The following is a 24,971-nucleotide window of genomic DNA, read 5'->3' as shown; positions in this document are numbered from 1 at the left end:
CTGTGTTCTGTGGCTAAACCAGGTTTTGACCTAACATTCTTGCCTTGCCAGCTCCTAGGTTTGGATCCATGCTGGCTTTTCTTCCTGACTGCCTTTACCATCCAGTTTGTGTTTTCCTGAATAACTGCTCCCTCTCACAGCTCCCTGACACCCCAGGTCACAGAAGCCTCAGCCCTCTTCCCTAGCAGGCCTGTTGTAAGGCCATTTCATTCTGCCTGGGGTTAGCTGCGGATACTTTCTGTCTTTCCCCATCTCCTGGGACTTGCTACTGGTTGGTTGCATGGGCCAATGAGTAACCAGACACAGATTCTAGTCCTGGATCTGCCTCAGACTAGGCAGCTCCTGTTATCACCTTGTCCCCAACTTCCTCTTCTGAAAAGCATGTTGTGTTGGCTGATGTTGCCACGAGGGCTACGTGCTTCAACCTGAACAGAGCACTGGGCAGATGCTGTGCCCATGCTAGAGGTCTACACAGGGAAGTGAGCAGTAGAGACAGCCACTCCACCGTGGAACACATGATACTTCTCTTTTAAAATTTCTAAAAGCTAATCGACTGTTTATTGCCACAAAAATTAAAATGCTGAAATATAAGTAGAAATTAATGCAATTGTTGTGGGAATGAGAAATGTAAATGGCTTAAGCAATCAAGAGGGGGAAAGCACTCATCGCTAAGCCATCTGCAGGGAAGGCAAAGACACAGACAGGTGAGGACCCAAAGCACTCCCAAGATAGACTTCATAAAGTCTAATCATTAGACAGCTGGAGCCGGTGTCAGAGCAGGAAGGCTTCGGGGCAGGGAGTTACCCGGAGTGCAGAGAGGACATCTCACAGTGATAGAAGGGGTTAGTTCAGGAGAGCATGAAACAGACATGAACACACAAAGCAAGACCTGGGAGGAGCTGAGTGTGATGGCTGACAGCTGCAATCCCAGCACTCAGGATGTGGAGGCAGGAGGATTTCTGTGAGTCTGAGGCCAGCCTATGAATCTTGTCTCAGCCAACAGAGCAAAACAAGACAAAACCCAACACAGCAGAGATGAACCTTTGAACAAGCAAACACACAAGCACGGGTGGGATTTTGCAGCAGACAGAAGGATCCAGGAAGATGCCTAAAGCCTGAGTAGACCTGCTCAACGGCCTGACCTCAAAGTTCATCAAGTGACACCAGAGAGCAGCAGTTCCACCCACTCTGTGGAAGTGTTCTCCAAACACCCGGGAACCAGGAGAGTGTCATCTCAGGCCACAGAAAAGAATTCAGCAAATAACACTGGGAGATTTGCTACCCACCGGGGCAATTTTGTCTTTAAAAAGTAGATCTCTACTTGATGTCATTCAAGGAGAAACTTCACATTCATTTGCATCCTGTAATATTAAAACAGGAAGATATGTTGTGACTCTGGAATGGGGAATGAGCCCATGAACTAGCATGAGAGTGGCTGGTTTGCACATCAGGAGCATGACAGCAAATTCTTAAAGCCACCACATCACAGAAGGTGTTTCACTCAACATAGCCAGGGTCGGGATCCAACATACATTAAGAGTTCCCTAAAGTACTAAGTAGTAAACCACAGTAAATTGTCAAAGACTCGTGCCATGTTGAAAGATTTGCCAAGCCAACTTATGTATAAGAGAAGAATCTGCCCCAACTCCCAAACCAAGAGGTACAATCCATGCCATTGATGACTAGAGAGACAGATTATAAGTTGTAAAACTTCCCCTCTGTATCCATGAACAAACACCTCTTTATCTCAAGTTTCTCCACACACATGGAGATGAGTTTCACATGCTGCTGGTGGGCAGACAACATGGTCCGTTTGGATAGCAAATTGCTAACATCCAATGAATTTGAAGCATGTACCAGCACTGTGACAGTGCACCCTTAGCCTCTGAAAGAGGCTTCGAAGAACATTACTGTACTGGAACATTTATTTCTACAATCATTACATTTTATTTAGGGACAGATACTTGGGGGTGAGAATGTGCATCAGATTCAGAATATCACAGTGTCTTGGAGGGAGCAGAAGTGGGCCCAAGAGCACCTTTACCAGAAACTCAACACTGCATTTCTTAAGCTGATTGCTAGGTTCAGTGGCACACATTACCGGTTTCATATTATTATGGTTGAATCTAGAATGTTCCCCACAGGCTCATGTTTTGAAGATTTGGTCCCGAGGTGATGGAACTACTTTGATGGCTGTGGAGCCTTTAGGAGCTGAGGTCTGGTTAGCAGGGTCTGAAAGACTAGAGATGGTTTTTGAAAGGTAAGACTTGTGCCTGGTTCCAGACTTCCTGGTCTCCCACCATAGAACCTTCTGATACTGTGAGCCAAAGTAAGTCCTTTAAGTTGACACGGTTAGCTATCTTTCCATAGCAGCAAGCAATATACATTTGTCTACAACAGTGTGTAACTCTTGTCTAAAGTGCTTTTGAAATTTTGTTCACATAGGTACATAAACTATGACCATTGCCAGTGTGAAAATCACCATTTTTAACTTCTATTACTTGATGTGAGATCTCATTTGGTAAGTTTCACAAACTTCCCTTAATTCTCAATTTTAGATGCTCAAGAGAATTAAAAATGGAAGAAAGAAATTGATCTCTGGGGGTAAGGCAGTATTTTCAAAATGTGGTTCATGCCTCTGGGGTCCCTGAGATCTTTGTGGTCACACATGGTCAAGTGCATTTTCATGACAATGAGAGAGGCTGTTTTCCTTTCCTTCTCTATTGACATATGCAATAAAGGAACCAGTCTGCTCACCATGACCCTCAGGTTAGCATTTTCCTGTGTGCTTCACTGCCTAGAGTATCCATGAGGAAAAAACGATCCACTGAGGATGCAGACTAGAGACAACACTCTTTCTCTATGCTTTGGCTGAGTGACTTCTTACTGCCCTTAACAAAGTGGGTGAGGAAAAACATTCCCAAAGTGGAAGATGATGGTGACAATGATTAATCCTCATTGTCAACCTGACTGGATCTAGCATCACCATGGTAATACACTTCTGAGCATGTCTGAGATGGAGTTTCTAGGTTACATTAATTGCATGAGGTGAGAAGACCTACATTGAATTTGGATTTCACCATCCTCCCAGACAGGATCCCAGACTAAATGGGAAGAATAAGATGAGCTTATCCATCTCCCCCCTCCACACTCCTGTGGCTCTGATGTAACAAACAGCCTCATGTGTGAACAATGTGACCAAGAGCCACCAGCTCCCAATGGCATGACTTCCCATCCATGATGGCCTGCAGCCTCCAGGAACTGTGAGCCAAGACAAAGTCTTCCTCCATTAAGTTGCTTCTTGTCTGGTAAAAGAAAACAATTACGGGCTGGAGAGATGGCTCAGCCGTTAAAGGCTAGGCTCACAACCAAAAATATAAGAAAACAATTACAATGGCCACCCAGAGGAAAGTCTCTGTGACCAAGGTCAGGGCAGAACCAGTCCATTTTTAGGGAAGAAAAAACAAGACTACTTGACAAAACAACTTACAGATTCCTTTGGGGTCCTTGAGACACGGCCTTAAGGAGGGAGGAAAGGAGACTGTCATCCCAAGGAGGCCCGTTGACAGGACTTTTGCTACTGGACAGAGAGATGACCTTTAAAATGAGAACTAGAATTTTGGAAAAACATGGGTTAGCACTCAAATGTTTCATGGCTTCCCATTTTGAAATGATTTGGCGAATGTGGTGGTCATGTGGTGACGTTCATGAATGAAATACCATGAATGTTTTAAAAGGGAGAGTGCCCACCTTTGAAACATCCATTTAGTGAACTGTTACTTTGAAAACACTAGCACTTGATCATGTCATGGGTGGGGACACACTCAGGGTAAAGGACCTTACAGAGAATCAAGAGCTCCTTGTCTGAGTCTGCACTCCACCTTGAGGCTTACCCTAAGGAACCCACTGACTAAAATAATGGATCAGAAGCTCAGAGTACTTTCTGCATCATGAGGACCTGGGTCTGGGTCCTATCACCCATGGAATGAGCCAGGCATCACACACATGGCTCTAATCCCAGTCCAAGGTGGATCACTGGGATTTGCTGGCTTTTAGCTTAGTCAACAAAGCACTCGCCCTAGTTTAAGGGAGAGACTTGCCTCAAAGGAAAAAGTGAAGGTTATAGAAAAGGACTCCTGATATCCTCCCTATGCTCTCACAGTCATCACACACACACACATACATACACATACAGAGAGAGAGAGAGAGAGAGAGAGAGAGAGAGAGAGAGAGACTATAAGTAAATCATTTTTTATTACATTGTGTGTATGGGACGAGGAGGCCAAATTCCCCTCTTGCATGTGGATTCCACTTCCCAGTTCAGTTTGTGATGTCCCCGCTCCTCTCCATCATGTGCTCAGAGCAGCTTCGTTGAAGACTCACTGATGCTTCATTTGTGGATATTTACTGCCAGACTCTTAAACACGAGTTCAGAAACTGCAAAGGCCCAAGAGGCAGTGATCTTGGAAATGGACTCCGGGACATCACTCCAAGCACACTAGAAAGCCTACATGAAGATTGAATGTTCAGCAGTGCAGCCAGCCAGAAGGAGAGGAGAGGTACAGCACAGGAGAGAGGATCTGGAACCTAACTACAGCCTAAAAGATATAGGAACCCTGCAATTAGTTCAAACAAAACTCTAACCGTGTAAGTAAATAGTGGACAAAGGATCTAAATAGGCCTCTCTTCAAAGAAGACTCCAGAATGAAGAACAGGTAAAATTTCCTCATGGAGGAAATAAATACACATCAAACCCACAACATGATGTCACTTCTTGCCTGTCAAGATGGCTGTTATCAGCTTTAAAAGACAAATGTTGAGACTGTGAAGCCAAACCCTGTTAACCCAGATGCAAAGCATGCAGCCTTGGAAGGTGACACAGAGGACCTTTAAGCACAGACAATAAAGAGATCATGTGAGTCAGACATTTTGCTTCAAGGTATGAGTCCAAAAGACTTTAGACAGGCTCTCCAAAAGGCACAAGCCCTCCCTGTCCACCGAAGCAAGAGTCACAATAATCAAGGTGTGGGAACAACTTTATTGTCCAGCGAGGGACAAGCAGATAAAGGAAGTGCACACATCTTCAGTGAAGGAACTGTTAGTGGGAGAAGACAAAGGGACATGGGACACTCTTGCTGGGTCAGGGTAGGTAAGTTCCAGAGGGGAGTCAGACCCTGAAAGGTCTCACCTACAGTTAGCACGTGAATGGTGTGTGTAGATTCTGCTAAGAGCAAGCCATGGAGATGTCTCAGTAGGTAAGAGTGCTTGCTGCATGAGCAGAGCACCTCAATCCTCAGCAGCCATGCGGGAAGCCGAGGACATGGCCACGTGTGCCTGAAGCATAGGGCCATGAAGCAAGCATAGGCCTGCTGCAGCCAGCCTAGCTGAAAAATGTGCCATCCGGATTTACTGAGAGACCCTGCCTCAAGGGAATAAAGCAGAGGATAGAGCAGGAGCCCCACAAATACACATACATGTACATCACATGCATGTGTGCACACACATGCACACACACAGATACACACACTCACATACACACACACCACACACACCACACACACACATACAACATACACACACCACACACACACACATACAACACACACACACCACACACACCACACACACTACACACACCACACACACACCACACACACACACATATACACCACACATACACCACACACACTACACACACCACACACACACACACACCACACACCACACACACACATACACCACACACACACCACACACACACATACACCACACACACACCACACACACACCACACACCACACACACACACATAAACCACACACCACACACACACACACATACACCACACACACACCACACACACACACCACACACACTACACACACCACACACACCACACACACATACACCACACACACACCACACACACACACACACCACACACACACACATACACCACACATACACCACACATACACCACACATACACCACACACACACCACACACACACCACACATACCACACACACCACACACACACATACACCACACACACACCACACACACACACATATACCACACATACACCACACACACACCACACACACCACACACACACCACACACACACCACACACACACACCACACACACCACACACCACACACACCACACACCACACACACACACATACACCACACACCACACACACACACATACACCACACACACACCACACACACACCACACACACTACACACACCACACACACCACACACACATACACCACACACACACCACACACACACTCACATACACACACACCACACACACCACACACACACACATACAACACACACACACCACACACACCACACACACACACCACACACACATACATACACCACACACACACATATACCACACATACACCACACATACACCACACACACACTACACACACACACCACACACACACCACACACACACATATACCACACATACACCACACACACACCACACACACCACACACACCACACACACCACACACACACCACACACACACCACACACACACACCACATACACCACACACACACCACACACACACCACACACACACACCACATACACCACACACACACCACACACACACCACACACACACACCACATACACCACACACACACCACATACACCACACACACACCACATACACACCACACACAGCACACACACACCACACACACACCACACACACACACCACATACACCACACACACACCACACACACACACCATACACCATGCATGGGCACTCACTCACACAGTCTGTGGAAGAATTGGTCTCATGATATTTGTTCTTAACCACAAGGAAAACAAGGAAAGGAGAAGAAGAAAATGCAAAGCAAAATTTGCTGTATTGTCAAAGAATAATACCCATCATTTTACAGGAAAAATTACTAAAAATCTCCCTCCAACAGATCTCTCTTGTTTTCTTCATATCTCAGCCAAAACAACCTATTCAACCGGCGGCTGTAGACTCGACAGAGAAGCGGCTGCCATCCATGAAGTCAGGGGAGGAAGCTTGTAAAGGCTCCTGCAATGCCACTATTTTTACTGAATTCTTAAGCAGAAAGCAGAGCTGGTTTCCCTCAGCGTGACCCGTGTAAACAGGCGACAGGTTTATTCTTGTTATTTTAGTGAGTGGATATTTCAGACACTCAGTCGTAGTTTCTGGCATGGTACATGCTGATGGGTAGAACCACTTGAAAGAGAAGGCTTTGTGGTACTCAATCATTTTAAGGGCGAGTTGGAGCCTGAGAGCAAAGAGACTGCGCAATCTTCGGGGACGCGCATCACGTGACTTACGATCACCATTGATGATTCCCATGCAAGGGTCCAAGAGCAGCATGAGGACATACCTACCACATCACAGGCTCTGGAGCTGTAGAACTACTCTCTAGTGGTGTACAATGGCATGGTTGGTGTGGGAAGTAGGTGTGATTAAATAAACACAGTTTATATCTGGGTGAAAAATTAGCAATGTTTTTTCATTTAAAGTATTTAGGTTGGGGTTTGGGAGACAAGACAGCGGTTAAGAGTATATATCCTGCCTTTCTGGAGGACCTGAGTTCAGTTCCTAGCACTCACCTTGGGCATCCTGTAGCTCTAGTTCCAGAGGATGTGACACCCTCTTCTGACTTCCACAGGCTGCTCCTGCATTCATGTGCACATATGTACATGTTTCACATAGACATACACATTTACACAGAAATAAAATCAAACACATCCTTCATTTTTCTTTCTTTTTCCATTTGTGGTGTGTGTGTGTGTGTGTGTGTGTGTGTGTGTGTGTGTGTGTACGCCCTCCCAGTGAATGAAGAGGGAGGTCCCTGTGGGAGTGAACAGAAAGACCTGTGGATACTGAGGCCTGAAGTCAGGTGACCAGGGGCTTCTGCAAACCCAGGACAGTGAGCAGAGCCACCGGTGAGGTGGGAACAGAAGTCATTCCGCTCACTCCACCACCACCCCTGATGGCTCACAAGCAGCCGCCTTGAGGAAGCTCCTCAGGCCTACCTGGGTTCTCTTCAGGGATGCCATTCCCCCAGGTCTAGGCAACAGATGACTACACACTTGCTAGGTAGACAGAATTCAAATGTCCTTGTCACCAGACATGGTGAGAACTGAGCGCTCTTGGGGCAACCTTATCTATGTGGACAAGGGCAGGCCCGGGGGTATCATACTGGGCCTAACCTCATCTGATGATCCTGTGCTGGAACTCTGAGCATTTATCCAGTCTGTACACACCATAGAGAATGCTCAGCGATGGAGAAGGAACCAACTGTTGACACAAAACTTGGATGGTCTCAAAGGAGTTCTGATGGCTAAACAAAGCCAATCTAAAAGGTCAATGAGTGTTTATAATTCTTGAGCCAAAAAGTAATAGTCACGAAAGAGATTGGGAGGCTAAAAAGAGAAAGGAGGGGGAACTCTGGCCACAAAGGCAGCAGAAGGGATCCACAGATGAGCTGTCCTGCCATCTCTGTTGTGAATCCTGCATGCATGATAAAGCCTGCAGAACCTATACGTTGGGGGGTGATACAGAGCACAGTGGTGAGGCATAGAGAATAGCGTCTTGGCTCTCACACTGCACAACGGGCCTGTGCAGTGGGGTTTACCCAGATTCCAAGGACACAGCTCCTCCCAGCATCAAGATCCAGGCCCACAGCTGCCAGGCTGCAGGGGAGGGTCTGTGTTACATAAATAGTACTGAGGCTAGCAGGACACGGCCTCGAGCCCACCAGAGGAGATGATGTTCTACCAAGTGGACACTTGATATCTCAGTGCCCAAGGAGTGGGCCAGCTGCCCCTTCACAAGCTGTGTTATTTTCTATGACATCAGTAAGAATCAAAATACCTCATGGGTGAAACCTTGGCATGGGTCTGGAGCTGGGCCTTTTGTGTTTGCAGTTTGGCAAACCCAGAATGTACTTCAGGAAGCTTCCTTAACTTCCATGTCCATGGCAGTCTCAGGAGGAGACTGAGGGAGCTACGGCTGCTGGCTTTTCACTGGGTTGGTGAACTTCCACCTTGCAAGCTTAGGGAGTGATGGGCTTAGCCTTCCCATTCTGTACCAGAACTGAACTTGATGCTGAGGTGACTCAGGTTGTTTTGGGTCAAGGGTAAGTTGTGTGGATAACCATGGTGGTGGTGGTGGTGGTGTTAGAAGACAACTGTTGATGGGAAGCAGTAACCACCCAAGCTACAGGAACATGTGCTGAGTTACTACCCATCCTCCCTGGGTCCGTCCCCCTCAGCTTACATGTTTGTTTTGATATAAAGTCTCACTATACAACCCAGGCTTATCTTGAACTCATTGTCCTCCTGTCGTTGGCTCCTGAGTCCTGGATCCAGGCCTGCACCACTTTGCTGGGATTCATCACATGGTCTGTACCAGAGCTGATGTTTAAGTGTCTACTAAGTTGTCTTAGTTACCTTTCTATTGTTGTGAAGATAAATCATAACCAAGGCAACCTAGAAGAAGAAGTCTTTAACTGGGGGTTTGCTTGTAGTTTCCGAGGGTTCGTCCATGGTCATCATAGCTGGGAGGGTTGATGGTATTCAGGCAGCCATGGAATTGTAGTAGTGGATGAGAGCTCACATCTGATTCACAAGCTTCAGTCAGGAATGGATACATACATACATACATACATACATACATACATACATACATACATACATAGGTAGACAGACAGACTAGGCAACTCTGCTGTGGGTTTTGGAAGCCTCGAATCAGTGACATATCTCCAACAAGGCCACACCTACCACAATGAAGCTGCCTCCCCCAGTCCTTCCCAAAGAGTTCCACTAACTGGGATGAGCCATTCAACTATGTGGGGGCCATTCTCATTCAAGCCTCTGCATAAATGAAGCTCTGAGGCCTAGTTCCAGAGTCCAGGAGACGGTCCAACAAAGCACAGAAATCCATAGGTCTCTGGGCCTGCACAAGGCAACTTAGCAAAGGAAGCCTTTAATTGGAGACGTGTTTACAGTTTCAGAGGATTAGTCCATGATCGATAGCTGGGGGGTGTGATGGTATGCAGGCAGCCATCGTACTATGGTGGTACTGGTAGACTCCACAGGTTCCAGTGACTCAGTAGGAAAAGATTCATTGGCCCCTGGAAACACCATTTGCTGACTGATGACCGGCCTCTTCTCTGTGATAGATAAATTTTTGGCCATCTGTGTCCTCCCTCAGTAGAAATTGCTATGTGGGGGCATGGTCATGGGAGCAGGTACTGTATTTCCATCTGAACCTTGCTCTAGAGACTGAGAACTGAGACCTCTGGGTTCCCTTGCCAGTGCAGAGGCCGCTGCCATGCAGGCATCAGTGGGAAGATGCCCCTGGCTCACAGACCACACTCCTGCTCATTGATCTCCCGGCTGAGTTACCCTCACTATCCAGCCTCCCCATAATGCCCTTGGTGTCTCTCTTAGCCAGGACTTCACTTGGCCTATACAGCCCTGGCCTTGCTGCAGGAGGACAACTCTGGATCCCCTGACCTGGATGGACATTCAAACAGGGCTTCCCAGGCACAGAGAACGCATGGGGGCTGGGAGTGACACAGAAAGAAGCCACATGGATAGGTGGTGTGAGGTAGCCAGGCTATTATTGTCATGCTTTGGAGATATATATATATATATATATATATATATATATATATATATATATCACTGTGGTCTGTCTCCTCCTCGTGACAATCTTCTCTCAATGAGGGTAGAACAGAGTGGTCCCTCCTTGGTACCCCCCTCTCCTCCTCTCCTCTGACCCTTGCTTACTTGGGGCTTTGGCAACTTAGATTTGAACTAAGGTGTACGATATTTTTGGGAAGGGACTGCTCCCCATGCAGAATACGATCTGCTCCATGCTTCCTTCCTAGAGACATAGTGGACACTAGGGCTGTGCTGGGCATCAGTCTCTAGGATTGGGGGGAGCAGTATTACCAGAAACCCCCGTGCTGGGAGAGACTGAGGAGATAACCTGCAGGGGAGATGGTGGGCCAGCGACCTTGACTGCCCTCCCAGAGTTGCCCAGCAAGGTCTGAGTTGATGCCAGGACACATGTGCTTTACATGGGAACAGCTCTCAGCCTAGCAATCTGCAGCGTGGTGGTCTGGATGGTTCCCGGGCTGCAGCAGGAATCCAATGCTAGATGCCCAGTGTGATTTGATGGCCACAGGGCCCCCATGATTTCCTGGCAGCCACTCTTGAACCTAGTCCTCTCGACAAACGAGATGCGCTCTGCCAGAGGAAGCCAGCTCACCCTTTCCTACGGAGCTCCTTGCATCCCAAGGTAACCTTCTGTGAGCTTCTACCTCCCTGTCCAGATGCCAATCACGTGCCAGCCCAGGCGGCATGTCCTGGAAAGCCCCGGATGTTCCATCTATGGCGGGAGCATGCCGGTGACTCAGGTCGCTCCCGCAGTACTTTCGTGGGGCCCCTCACACTGCACTTCGTCTCAAAGCTGCTGCCCAGCCAGCCCTGGACAAGTCATTTCAGGTCACCACTCTGGGGGAATGAAGGAGTACGCCATGCCCTGCTGACCTGTTATCTGCCCCTCAGATCTCATCCACGGGCCTCTAGGAGCTCCATGGAGCCTCCCCACCCCGCTCCTAGCCCTTAACTGCCAGCTGACGCCAGGCCCATGGTCTGGTTCAGATCCCAAGTCATGCATCCGCTGTGAGCAAAGAGAATCTGCACACACCCCTGCCGGCTCCACTGGCCGGCAAGCGCTCCAGCAGTACTGATCACATTAAATGCTTGAGAACATCAGATCGGGACTTTATGACTGGGAAACAGAGGACAAGCCGCAGCCAGCTAATATCCACAAAGGACAGCAGATCCCTACGGGGCCCTTACAGCCTCCACTGGTCCCCATTTCCCAGGAAACCCTAAGGGTAGAGAGTTCCGGAAACTCGCTTTGTAGTATTAGCCAGTGGCGAGCCCAGGGACTCCACCCCTCCCCCAGCTCACCCTACTTCGATCTCATCCACCCTCTTTTTTCCAAATGTTATCCTTAAAGCAACATTGATTGTTTTTTCTGCTAAAGAAAAAAGAGCAGCTCATACTTATATTAAGTGACAATTGCTGACATCAGAATTCATCCTGGGAAAACACCAGGCTGTCAGGATTTTTTACTTTTCTACACATAAGCTTATGTGCTTATGAAGGTGTGCAAGGGCCATGGTGCTTTCCCTGTGGAGGTCCGAGGGCAACCTCAGGTATAGGTCCTGCCTTCTACTTTGACATACACAGGAACTCTTATTCACCCCCGAGTACCACAGGCTTCCTGACCCAAGACCTCCTGCTGCCCCTTCTGTCTCTGCCTCCCCTATCATCACAGGAGCAATGGAATGGCAGGCACACGCTACTGAATCAATCCTGTGACACAGGTTCCAGACAACCGTACTTAAGTCCTTATACTCCCGCTGTGAGCGATTTGCCTACTGAGCCACCGCCCAGCCTCGTGCTGTGGTCTTTATCAAGTAAAAATGATACAGTGGGACTTCCACACTTTTGTGCACAAACACCCTAGAAGGTAGTCTATGGCTAAAATGCTTCTTCCTTGATCATCTCTTGCCTCACAGAGTCTTTCCAACCTGAACTTACAGTGACCCTTCATGGGCTTTCTTCCCTCAGAGGCTATCTCATGACCCCTTGGGGTAGTGACTTCATTACAAAGCAACCAGGGTTTGCCTCTGTTGGAAACCCCAAGTGACCGGGCTAGGCCAGCCGAGAGGTCAGTTTGGTCGTTTAACACTGCTGAATTCAAAGCACTTAGGTCAGCTACTCAGAAGGGTCAGAGACTTCAAAGTCTGCATTGGAGAAGGGATAGGGGTCTTCCAGGGGCTTGACCGGCCTTAGCAGGCTTCTTATCCTACCTTCTTGTCCTCTGCTTCTGACCTGGCCCCAATCACATGCTCAGGTGGTGCCTATGACCTTCACACGTGTCTTGCGGGGCCACATGGGCCCGTCAGATACTTTCTTCACTTGAATTAAGTCTCTCTCTCTCTCTCTCTCTCTCTCTCTCTCTCTCTCTCTCTCTCTCTGCCTTTATCTCTCTTTCTTTCCCTCCCTTCCTCTCCATTTCTCTCTGAGTCTGTCTCTCTCTGTCTCCGTCTTTCTCACTCTCTTTCATTCCAACCAGGATGTGTCCGTTCTTCCGTCTGTAGGAAACCTGTGCTGTGTCTGTAGTTAGAAGAACAGGCCACCATCTTCCTATGCAGCAGTGCTCCTAGATGCTGGAACCATGAGGCCCCAAAGACAGCTGCAGTAGGCATCCAGCACAGGGGTGAGAAGAGCGGAGAATGATGAGTGGCGAGCACGCAGCCTTGGCACACTCAGCTGAAGCACCGTACTTGTGCTGTTTCTGGGCTGTTGATGCCCTTAGGAACACTGAACACGGAGGAGGTGTATGACCCTCTACCTCTATCACGTGATGCTGTGATGAGGGCTGACAGGAGAGAACTCAGTTCCCTTGACAGATTCAGGCTGCTCACCCCCATCTCATACCACGGTCCATCCATTGAGGTCAGGTGGGCTGGCCTCTGAAGAACGGCTGTCCCCAGGCTGACACGGTGATTTTACCTCTGCAATCTCTGGGGCTGTGTTGGGAGAGCCACGCATGTCAGAGCCTCTGCCTCCTCAGACAAAGAACCCCTCAGCCAAGAAAGACACTTAGTGGAATGGCAACTTGGGCCACCCAAGAAAGCAGACTGGGCTTCATTTCCCATAACTCCACTCTAGGTGTGCACAAGTTCCTAGTGTTCATTTTCCTGCCCGATAACACATGACAAATGTTCTTATCTCTGCTTTATAATCTCAGGGAGGCGGCGCAGGACTCCTCACACTGGGTGTGGTGTGCCTGAATGGCCCGGCATTCCCCTGCTGACCGGCGTCGTCCAGTTTACTTTATGAGTTGCATAATTCTGCAATAAACCTCATCGTGCATAGGCCTTTGTTCATTTTGGGAATTTTCTTTTAAAGTGATTTCCCAGAAATATCGCCACAAGGTCAAATGGAACAAACAATTTCATGATTCCTGTTATGTTCTGCCAAACATCTTTCCAGATAGCTGTGCTCATTCTGTGGTGTCTGGGTGTGTGGTGAGGGCAGGTAGGACGTTGGCTCCCTCCGTGCTGAACTGGATAGGAGGGTGGTCCCTGACTGAGGTGTCTGGTCGTCTCCTGAGAGATGTGGCACACTCTGGAGGTGGTGCTCACTCAAGATGTAGGAGCCAAGGGGAAAACCTGACACTTAGTCAAACCTACCCAGCCCCTGGCAGAGATGCACGCAGGAGACCTGGGCAGAGCCCGAGTCCTGAGGGACCCAGCTTTCATCAAAACACCCTAGAGTGATCGACCGGTTAGCTCTGCGCTCTCACCTGCAGCTTCTGAGATCAGCATGACATTGTATGGGTGTCACCTCAGCCTGGGCAGCTATACAACAACAGGGAGCAAATTTTCGTAACTTCCAGGTTAGCTCAGTTATCTAAAACCACAGTGATGTGAATGGAGAAATACATTTTGGGGACGGCAGTGCTCTGACTCACAACAGAGAAAGGGCTGATCAATGAGAAGACAGAGCTGGCGGTGGTAGTGCACGCCTTTTATCCCAGCTCTCGAGAGGCAGCAGGATCTCCAAGCTCGAGGCCAGCCTGGTCTACAGAGTGAGTTCCAGAACAGCCAGAGATATATAGAGAAACCAGTCTAAAAAAAAAAGTTGTCATTGTCGTCATCGTCATCCTCATCATCATCACCACCACCACCACCACAACAACAACAACAGCAACAATAATAGTAATAAAGCAAGAAGACTCAAAGCTTGCGATTACCATGCACAGCCGCCCTCGAGGTGATCATCAGCAGGCCCTGAGTGTTGAAGGAGCTTAGCATTGTGGCTGCACAAGTGCATATTGGGAACAAGGTATGACCAGGGGGAAATAGTAAATGAGTCTCTAGGCAACCAGAAGGGGGACACAGCGGCATTCTTACAAAGGAGTATACCCGATAGCTGTCCCCTGGATGACTGAGTTGTCCTGCTCCATGTGTCCTGTGGATGCACCATGGATGCAGCCCTGCCAATAGCCACTTGCATCATGGACATAACCCTGAGCACACTGAGCCTCTGTCACTGGGCCAAGCCTGTTACTTCTTGCAGATGACCCCTGTAACCTTCACAGCAGCCATATTCAGGTCTGACAAGGCTGTGGCCTAAGCTAGAGCAATAGCATAACAATGCAGGAGTCATCCTGGCCAGAGTGTTGGCTGGACAGATGTGGCTGTGAAAGAAAACATCAATGTCACCTGTGAATGTAATGTCAATGTTTACTTTCTTAGTAAGAGTATTCCTGCAAAGATCACAAGGATGTACAAAGGGCAGGGCATCTAGAATTTACTCCCAAACAGCTTATAGGTAAATGTATGTACAATGGATACTGAAGTAGATGTAAGGTTCATGTTATATACATTTATTGACTATAATTTTTATCAATATCATCTGCCTGTTTTTTATCTATAAATGTTATCTATAATCTATAACACATGTCTATCACCTGTTATTTACTATTTATCATTATTGTCTACCTATCATCCATCTATCTATATATCTATCATCTGTCTACCTATTTATCTATCATTTATTATCAATCTATTTATCATCTAGCAATCTAGCTAGATATCATTTATCAATTTTCTATCATTATCTTTCTATCTACCTATATATGTTTATCATCAGTCTATCTATCATCTATCTATCTATCTATCTATCTATCTATCTATCTATCTATCTATCTATTCATCTAATTATCCCCCTATCATTTACCATGACAAGTCCAAAAAGAGATGTCTACCAGTATTTGGTAGTGGTTCTATGGAGGGAGCAGATCCTTTAAGAGGCAGAGTTTAAGAAGAGATCACTGTGGCAGTGTCCTGGGAAAGGACTAAGGACCCCAGTCAGTTTCTATAAGAGAAGGCTGTTAGAAAATAATAAGATGGCTCCCCCCTGCTCTCTGGCTCCCTGTCCTGTCACGTGACCTCTCTTACACAGGATCCCACTTGTGATGAAATCTAACATGTTTTGACCCAGACAAGGGGCCTCATTAATGGCCAATAAAAAATAATAAAACAATGAGGTCCCAGACTCAGATATTCAATTTTCAAAACTGTTAGCTAGTTAAACCTCTCTTTTTTATAAGTAACTGGCCCCAGGTATTTTGTTGTAGCTATGGAGCATTAACTTCTATAAGCAGGAGAGTAGCATTGTGTTGGTCAACTTCAGAAAGTTAGTGCTATGACAATTCCACACTGAGAACAGTCCTTAAACTCAGAACATTATATCCAGCTAAACTAACATTTACAGGAAAGGGTAAAAGGAAGGCGTTTTTAGATGTTTGGCCCCAGAAACTTGGTCACCCAAGAGACTCTTTTATAGAAAAGGTCATTGATTAAATAGTTCATTAAAGCAAAAGCTAAAATAAAACTCTGTGTACAATAATTTTGGCTCTAATTCGGAGTGATTTCTACATGCTGTGGGAACGAGGTTTGGATTGGAAAGAGAGGACCAGGAGACTCGTGGGAGATAGGGCAGGTAACTTGAGCAGCAGAGTGGAGTAGGGGGACTCTGTGGTCACTTGGTCTTGTGGTCAAGACAAGAGTTCACTCATGTCTTGAGGAGGACTGGGGTGAGTGCAGCAAGGACAGATGAGGCCCAGCATCTTGGTAGAACCCAGTGGCATAGTTGGGAAATACTAGAAGCTAAAATATGGGCAAGGAAAAATGGTACTACCACCCTGGGAGAAGACATGTGTGAAGATGGGGACTCGAGGTGAGTCACGTTAGAGGGATGGGAGAGAGATGAAACAGACCCTGCATCCTAAGAGAACCAGCCCCACTGTCTCCACGGAAGCCTCAATCAATAAAGCAGCAGCTGTGCACGCAAACGCCTAGATACTGAATGCTATCCTCAAGTATGCTCTGAGCCATTTGTGTGGTTCCAGCTCTCCACTAACCGGCAAACTCTGCAGGAAGTTCATATTTTTGCCAGCATGAGAATCCTTTTGTAAACTATCGGCTTTGTTGTGCTAGAAATAGTTGCTATGCATATTACATGCATTTAAAAAGTTGGCTTTGCTTTGACTTGGATACACCCGATAAATAAAAACCAATTCCATTCTTTGCGACAAACTGAGTTAATTTGTTAGGTAAATAATTGAACAAGTATTTCATGTGAAATTACCCAATGCTCCCATTCTGTGGCAACCTCATCCCACCTGGGAGCCCTGGAAAAGGGAGCAGGATTTAAGCTACTTAGTTTTTGGGTGTTCATCTAGGGTCTCCAGAAGGAGTCAGGCCAGAGGCAAACAAATGGACCCTCATCGGACAAACACCAAGGGAGTGTGTAATCAATAGAAAGCCAGGCAGCAGCCTCTAGAGAATGTCTCCCATGGGACCAGTAAGGACCGCTCATTCTTTAGAAGTTCCCACCTGAGGAGCCAATGTGTCTTTACAGCAACAGGAGCTTGCAACAAGCTGGGCATGGAACACAGAATCCAGCAGGCCTGGTGGAACAGAGGATTCTTTTTTTTAAAGATTTATTTATTTTATGTATGTGAGTACACTGTAGCTGTCTTCAGACACAGCAGAAGAGGGCATCAGATCCCATTACGGATGGTTGTGAGACACCATGTGGTTGCTGGGAATTGAACTCAAGACCTCTAGAAGAGCAGTCTCTTAACCGCTGAGCCATCTCTCCTACTCAGAATAGAGGATTCTTGTCCGTGGGGGCACAGAGCCTTGGATGTTCAGACCTCGGGTCTATGTCTACTCACAGCCTGGAGGACCAAGGAGCTGAGAACTAGAGAGATGGTGACCTAATATGGCCAAGGCCATGGAAGAAGAGAGATTAACCATGGGAAAGCCAAGTGCTGACAGGTAGCCCCGGCATCCTGGAGATTCTTCCTCATGGTAGGAGAAGACCCTTATGGGGCCCCAGGGCAGCCTGTCTCAAGTATTCCCATCCTACAAGGATGGAGGCCTTGACCAGCCTCTTCTCCCAGCTGCATTTCCATCCTGCCTTGTGTAAGAAGGGCACAGTGCCCTTCATAATAAGCATGGACTCCTGCCCCAGAGCACCAAGCAGAACCCTGCCCGAGGCTTCTCTTCCTGTTATTGCCAATATGAAGCAAGAACTACCCCTCACGTAGTCCACTCCTCAACATCATCTTGCTGATTTGTAAAGAGAAAGTGAAAGTTGAATCCTTCTGCCTCTGGCTACTCTCTGTCCCAATATAAATGGGGTCTGTCCAGCCTAGGTGCAAATGAGACTCATTATAAAGGGTGTCAGGGACAGAGCAGCCTGAGGCAGAGGTCCTCACAGGCTACCACCAGTATTGGGAACTCATGCTCTCCCATGAGTTTCTAGGAACTGGCTCTGGAGAGCAGGTAAGGGCCATGGGTTAAAGATGCTATTTGCAAGTGACGGGGGAGGCACACAGGGCATTGTCGTTTCTTGTCCCTAGGGCTCTATGGGTCTCTCTACCTACAAGAATGATACTGGCTATTCTTCATGCCGTGTGACATCTATGACCTGGTTTAGCCCATGTGTGAAGATCTGAGGCATCTTCAGCTATGAGCACAGTAAAGAACCTTTGACTTGACAAGAAAGAAAGCTATGGCCCTACAGGTAGCAGTGGGAAGCTCAACTCTGCCAGCCACAGGAGGTATCAGCAGAATGTGAAGACCTTCCTGGGCTTCTTGATGTGAGAGGTATGTGCAATGGTACTAATGTGGGCATGGGTATACACATGCTTATCACATGTACGTGCTGAGAATATGGTAGCACACACATGTATGGATGTGTTTGTTCATGCAGGCGGGAGAGCTGTGTTCACATGAGTGTGCCGCAGTCTTACGTGAGTCTGGCTGCGGGTTGGGAGACAGCGGCATTGTCCCATCTTGCCTTCACCCACAGGCAGTGAGGAAATCCCCTAAGTTCATGGCCTAACGTACCCCATCTGCCCTCTAGCAGGTACTGTAGGGAAGGTGTGCTAGGAAACTTCCGGCTTCCGTTCCCCAGGGTGTGTCTTCCCTGGGTGAGTTGACTGAAGAGCAGTGTAAACTGACTGCACACCTGAGTGCTATAAAACGCCCAGGCATTTGAAGCCCTCAAGCACTCTGCTCATGGTGGCTCAGAGCCATGAATGGCAGAGGCCATGCAGGGAGCAGCCAAGGAGTTGATACCCACGTTAGCCACACCAGGTTATCTACCATTGGTGCCTACTCACTGGGGACCTGCCACCCATAGACGTTCATGATGGTCAGGGAGAAAGGAGGGAGGCTTCGAGGAGGGAAGATCATGGGCTGACCCTGCAAGTGCTCCCACCTGCCACTTAGGAAAGCCTCCCTCCAAAGTACATGAAAGACAGACAGACACTGGAGCTCTGGAGGATCCAAGGAAGTAAGCCACTATCTACATGTAGGGTCAGAGGTGAGCTTAGTACTGGGGTGAGCTAGGGGGAAAGTCTTTGGTTCTTAACCTCAGACCAAGAAATTCTGTTTCTTCATTTTTCTGAAGAACAAAAGGTCTTGTGCAGACACCCAGGGTGCCATCTTAGAAATGTACAGAAATTATTACTACACTCAAGTGAACATAGAAGTTCTCTTTTGAACAGTTAAGTACTGTTTTCAGGTTCCCTCAGGCAATGGAGAAGTGGCCTTGGAGGAGGAGGAAGGACCGCCATGGAGGGTGTTGGGTTGTTGGGCTCAGTCAGAGGGCTGGGCTGACCTTTCCCTTGCATCCTTATAGCAACTCAGTAGAAGACATTGACAGGCACCTGCTGAGACCTGAGCTGGCTTGAGGTCCTGCGCATCAAGGGTGGAGCAAATGTCTGCTTCTCTGACATTGAACGACAGAGACCCTTGCAAAAACAGAAGAGTGGATATAGTTTTAAAAAGTTAGCAAATGAGATACTCTCGACAACCAGGCTTGCTTCCACCCCCAGGTTTCCTTCAGATCTTTCTTTGGCTCCTGCTACAGCTCATCTGAGTGAAATGGTGAAAGCCAGCAGCCAGCCAGCGTGGGAACCAAAGATAGGCACCCTCCACCGCTTTCATGTTGGGGTCATGTACTGGGTAAACAATCTTTTCCAGGAGGTGGAAGAGAAGTTGGCTGGCTGGGGGGCTGGAGCAAAGTGTGTCATTTAGACACACATTCCAAGGAGGGTCCCTGGCCTCCTTCACAGTGCCCGGAGCGGGAGCCTGGCAAAGGTGGGTCAGCTCTTGGTGGGCCCCTTGCCCTCTCAGCAGAGAAAGTATGCAATGGAGTTACAGGGAGCCCCACTTTTGGGGTTCAGACTGGAAGGACTGAGTGTGTGGGGGCAGGAGAAGCTCACCCTGGGAAAAAGATTGCTTCACCCACCCAGATCCCCTCATTAGACACGTCTGAGCAGAGGCTGGTGAGCAGCAGATGAAGCTGTGATATGGCTGTGGGCTGACGCGCTGCCAGGAATGGAGGCCAAGCCGGAGAGGCACTCCTGACTGGGGAAGCTTGATTGGAGAGCAGCTCACTGGCCTCCCTTTAAGGAAAGACATTTTCCCCCAATGTGAGTCCAAGAAAGGAGATGTCAGAAGGTGGGGGGAGGGGGGGGAGGGACAACAACTTGGGGAGAAGTCTCTGGTAACTGTATGGAGTGGGAATGGACTGCAGTGTGTGTGTGTGTGTGTGTGTGTGTGTGTGTGTGTGTGTGTGTGTGTGTGTGTGTGTTTCCTGCCTTTGGAGTCAGGCCTGCTTGGCAAGGCCAGCCTGTCCCATTCTCACGTTGGAAACGGTCTTGGTAGCTCACCTTGTGTCTCACCTAGGAGCTCCTATGGTGAGTCAAACACTCACAGACAGAGCTAGAAGCCCTTGCCATGGCCATCCCCAGGAGGTTAGATGTAGTTGTCTTGGGTTTGCAAAGGCACCTGTGGCACTTGACAAGCATCTTAGGACACGAGACCAACTCTTGCCGTTTCCACAGGCCTGGAGGTTCACACAGACGAGGCTATGGGAGCATGAGAAGGAGCCCACCATGAAAGTGAAGAGCAGAACTCTGGGCCAGGAAAATAAACACAGTGCACAGAGCTGCTGCCCCAGCCCCCCAGCAGCTAGACAGTGAGGGGTGGGGACTGTTGAATGTGCCCTTCAAGGATGGGTCCAGGTACTAAGACTGGAGGAGTCACAGGAGCACGGTGGTCACCCTGATGGTCCCTCACAGAGTTCTGAGGAGTGACTGCCTGTAGAGACGACCGACAGGGCAGCAGAGCTCGCCACAGCTGAGGACAGCACACGGGACACCCAGCTTCAGCTACAGTGTAGGGACTGCTCAACAACCACCTTGGAACTCCCAGGCCTTGACTCACCCTGAGGTCCCTGATCTGAGGTGCTGTCATCGTAAGTGTCATGGAGGAAAGAAGCTCATTTCCACTTCTGAATCATGTGCTAGAAACTCCAAAGCCAGGCTCCGGGAGCCCAGGGAGCCCTGGGTGCCTCTGGCAGGGCGAGGGTGCCAGACGTCACAAGCAGCTTCCAGCAGTTTCCAGGCTACTGAGCCAAAGGATGAAGAAGCAGGTTTCACTGTTTCCAGTGAGGCCACCTCAGTGTGGCCTTCTCTCAGGATGCTGCTGCAGGGAGCACAGTGGCATCAGCCACTCAGAGTGACTCTGTAAGAGGAGGAAGAGGAAGGGTGGATGAAGCCCTCCCAGGATCAGCTCCATGTTCCAGAGAGCACCTAGCTCAACGGTGGCTCAATTGGACAAATCCTTCGGTGTTTTCAGTCAGACCAGAGCACTCACTGGACCTGAGCAGCTCACACTGAGCAGCTCAGCCACCGCCTATCAACCCACATGGCCTGAGCAGAGCTGACTGTCACTCAGATGCACTGGTGCCTCACCATGTCTATACCCAGACTTCCCACCCTGGCAGCAGCCGACCTCTGGTAAGCAGATTGGGATCCTGTTCCATGGGCAGAGGATTCTCTTGGCAAAATGTTTAGCTTGAAGGTCTAACCACCTCTGTAACCAAACCCTCTTATTACTGCCCTGCAGTCAAAGTCCCCCTTTACACACCACACACACACACACACACACACACACACACACACACACACACGAGACGGACAGACAGACAGACAGACAGACAGATCCACAGGAGTAGGCTCTCCCCCAAGGACTCAAGTTAAATGCTATCATGGCTTCTGTTATTTTGGAGGTCTTGCACAGACTCTCTGTTCCTTGAGCTGGACTTTTATTCCCTGAAGGAGAAGGTCTTAAGAAGCACATGGCATTTCGCCCCAGTATCCAAGCCCAGAGCCATACAGAGTAAGCACGTTTGACAAGATAGGTATGTCACCTCTGGCAGGAGTGACCAGGAGGCTGAGTGGAGCATCAGGAGGACCTGATTCCTTGTCCCCAAGCCATCGCCAAGCAGTAACTATCAGAAATCACAAAGAACAGTGGGCAGGGGTAGGTGGCTGAGGACTATACGCAAGTCTGAGTCAAGTGCCCTGGAACAGACCGGTCTGTGTGACTCGTGTCTCAGCTGCCTCTCTGCCCCCACAGAAATCACAGCTAGTTATCTGGGTGAGGTCTGTGGCCACACCAGATACCCTATGACCTGGCTTCCAGAGGGTGTGGCCACAGAGTGGAGATGGTTTGAGAGAAGCCCAGAATGCTACAGACAACGGAGGTGAAGGAGTGTGCATGCTGTTCAGAATAGAGCAGAAGGCCACAGCCACCTTCTTGGTGAGCTGGACACCACAAAGAGACAGCCAGGACTGTAAGAAACAATGAAATTCGAGTTTTCTCTGAACCCTGCTGCTTAAGCCTCTATAAATATTGGTAAATTGCCTTTGTTCTGAATCTGATGCCATTCTAATAAAGCATAAAATACAGTGGTTACTCAAGCACAAACCCTGGCCAAAAATTGCATGTGCCTGGCTTTAATTGGAATGACCAGACCAGTTTGTCTTGATGTCTTCTGTTCCACGTTTGTTCCAGGCCCTGGTGTCAGGGGGAAGAAAAAGGAAGAAGAAAGATCAGAGAGACTATGGGGAGAAGAAGAGGACAAGAAGAGGAGAAGGAGAAGGAGGGGGAGGAGGAGGAGGAGGAAGAAGGGGAGGAGGAGGAAGAGGAGGAGAGAAAAGAGAAGATTGAATGAAAGAAGAGAGAATGAGGATGGGGAGGCAGAAGAGGAGGGGACAATGATGAGGAAGAACTCGGAGATGACAGGGTGACAATAAAGTGACCATGACTATGGCTGGGGCCAGAAAGCCCAGTGACAAGCACAAGGCAAGAGATAGAGGTGTGCAGGCTGCTTGTGTGCAGGGAGGAGATGCCACAGCAGGATGTCTGTCAACTGACATTCCACTAGCCCTCAACTGACCTTTACCTACTTGCCTTGATACCACACTGGATGCAGCCACCCAAGAAGAAGGTAAGGGAGAACAACGTCGAAGAGAGATGGCTAAACCCTGAGACAAAAATCAAAATACTAAATACAAGGAAATCAAAAAGGCAGTACACTTTTCAGAGAATGGGAATCCTGAGCTCAGTCTGAGAGGCAGCTTCACAGAACCCAGTCAAATACAAAGGAGAATCCACAGCATTAAGAGACAAACGGTAGAGGTTCCAGGGTGTGGCTCATGTGCAGAGCCTGCTTCATGCCTGATACCCTGGGTTCAAACCTTAATACCACAAAAAATATGTATAAGAAATAAAGAGTTAATATGTAGATTAAACCCAACCTAAATACCAAACCATAGTCAAACTTTCTGTGAATTCTACTTATAGGGTAGAATTAATTTTATTCCATTTTTTTTAGTAAAGAAATTGTATAGCAAAAACTGGAGAGGAAGAAGGAAACATACTCAAATTATTCCATAGACGCAAAAACTGATCAGTCAAGAACTAGAAGCTTTAATGATTCGTGTGACGGAAATAACCAAAAAGACATTCGAAGCATAGTATGATCAATTCGGAAGTTAAAAAGGAAGGTGAGTTGGAGGAAAAGAAGACTAAGTTTGTTCTTTGGGGCAAAGAGGGACTAAACGCAAGCTAGAATTTTAACGAGGAAGCAGAGATGTCTTCGTCAGAGTTTCCTGCGCAAACATCGTGACCAAGAAGCAAGTCGGGGAGGAAAGGGTTTATTCAGCTTACACTTCCACATGGCTGTTCATCACCAAAGGAAGTCAGGACTGGAACTCACACAGGTCAGGAAGCAGGAGCTGATGCAGAGGCCATGGAGGGGTGTTACTTACTGGCTTGCTCCCCCTGGCTTGCTCAGCTTGCTTTCTTATAGAACCGAGGACCACCAGTCCAGGGATGGCACCACCCACGATGGGCCCTCCCACCCTTGATCACTAATTGAGAAAATGCCTTACAGCTGGATCTCATGGAGGCCTTTCCTCAACTGAGGCTCCTTTCTCTGTGATAGCTCCAGCTTGTGTCAAGCTGACACACAAAACCGATCGGTACAAGAGGCATTGCTGTAGACAATGAAGTTTTGACTAACTCACAGAGACAGATATCAGAGAGCGCACACAAACGGAGCACAGCTAACAAGCAAGATGAGGCGACAGAAGTGGAAGCTGTACGTAGGGTCATGTTGGATTTCTCTGAGATAAATGCCCAAGAACGCACATGCTGGTTCTATGGTCGTGTTCAGTATAAGAGGGAAATGCCAACCAGTGTCTTCCCGGGTGCCTGCGCCATTTCACAGTCTCACCGGCAGTGTGTGATCCAGCCCACCCACCTCTGTGCCAGCATTCGCTTTGCTGACCCTTTTACTCTAGTTTCTCTGTGCATTTCACACATCCAGTGGCATTGAGCATCTTATTTTATGAGCTCATTCGCATATTCAGTGTTGTTTCTTGGCCCAGTTTC

The 24,971-nt window shown here is 48.2% G+C and overlaps 1 long non-coding RNA gene across 1 annotated transcript; it reads right to left on the bottom strand.

The window, feature by feature from the left end:
- Nucleotides 1-17,641: 17,641 nt before the first annotated feature.
- LOC148003852 (uncharacterized) lies at nt 17,642-21,365 on the bottom strand. Its single transcript, XR_015629255.1, has 3 exons — nt 20,897-21,365; nt 20,447-20,629; nt 17,642-19,972 (listed from the first exon to the last, which is right to left on the bottom strand). It is a non-coding gene; the product is annotated as an uncharacterized LOC148003852 (long non-coding RNA).
- Between the last annotated feature and the right edge of the window lie 3,606 nt (nt 21,366-24,971).

This window comes from Rattus norvegicus, chromosome 9, assembly GCF_021556685.1.
Source record: "Rattus norvegicus strain SHRSP/BbbUtx chromosome 9, alternate assembly SHRSP_T2T, whole genome shotgun sequence".
NCBI classification, from domain to species: domain Eukaryota; kingdom Metazoa; phylum Chordata; class Mammalia; order Rodentia; family Muridae; genus Rattus; species Rattus norvegicus.
The sequence above is the reverse complement of the archived record's forward strand: the minus strand, read 5'-3'. Positions and strand labels throughout refer to the sequence as shown.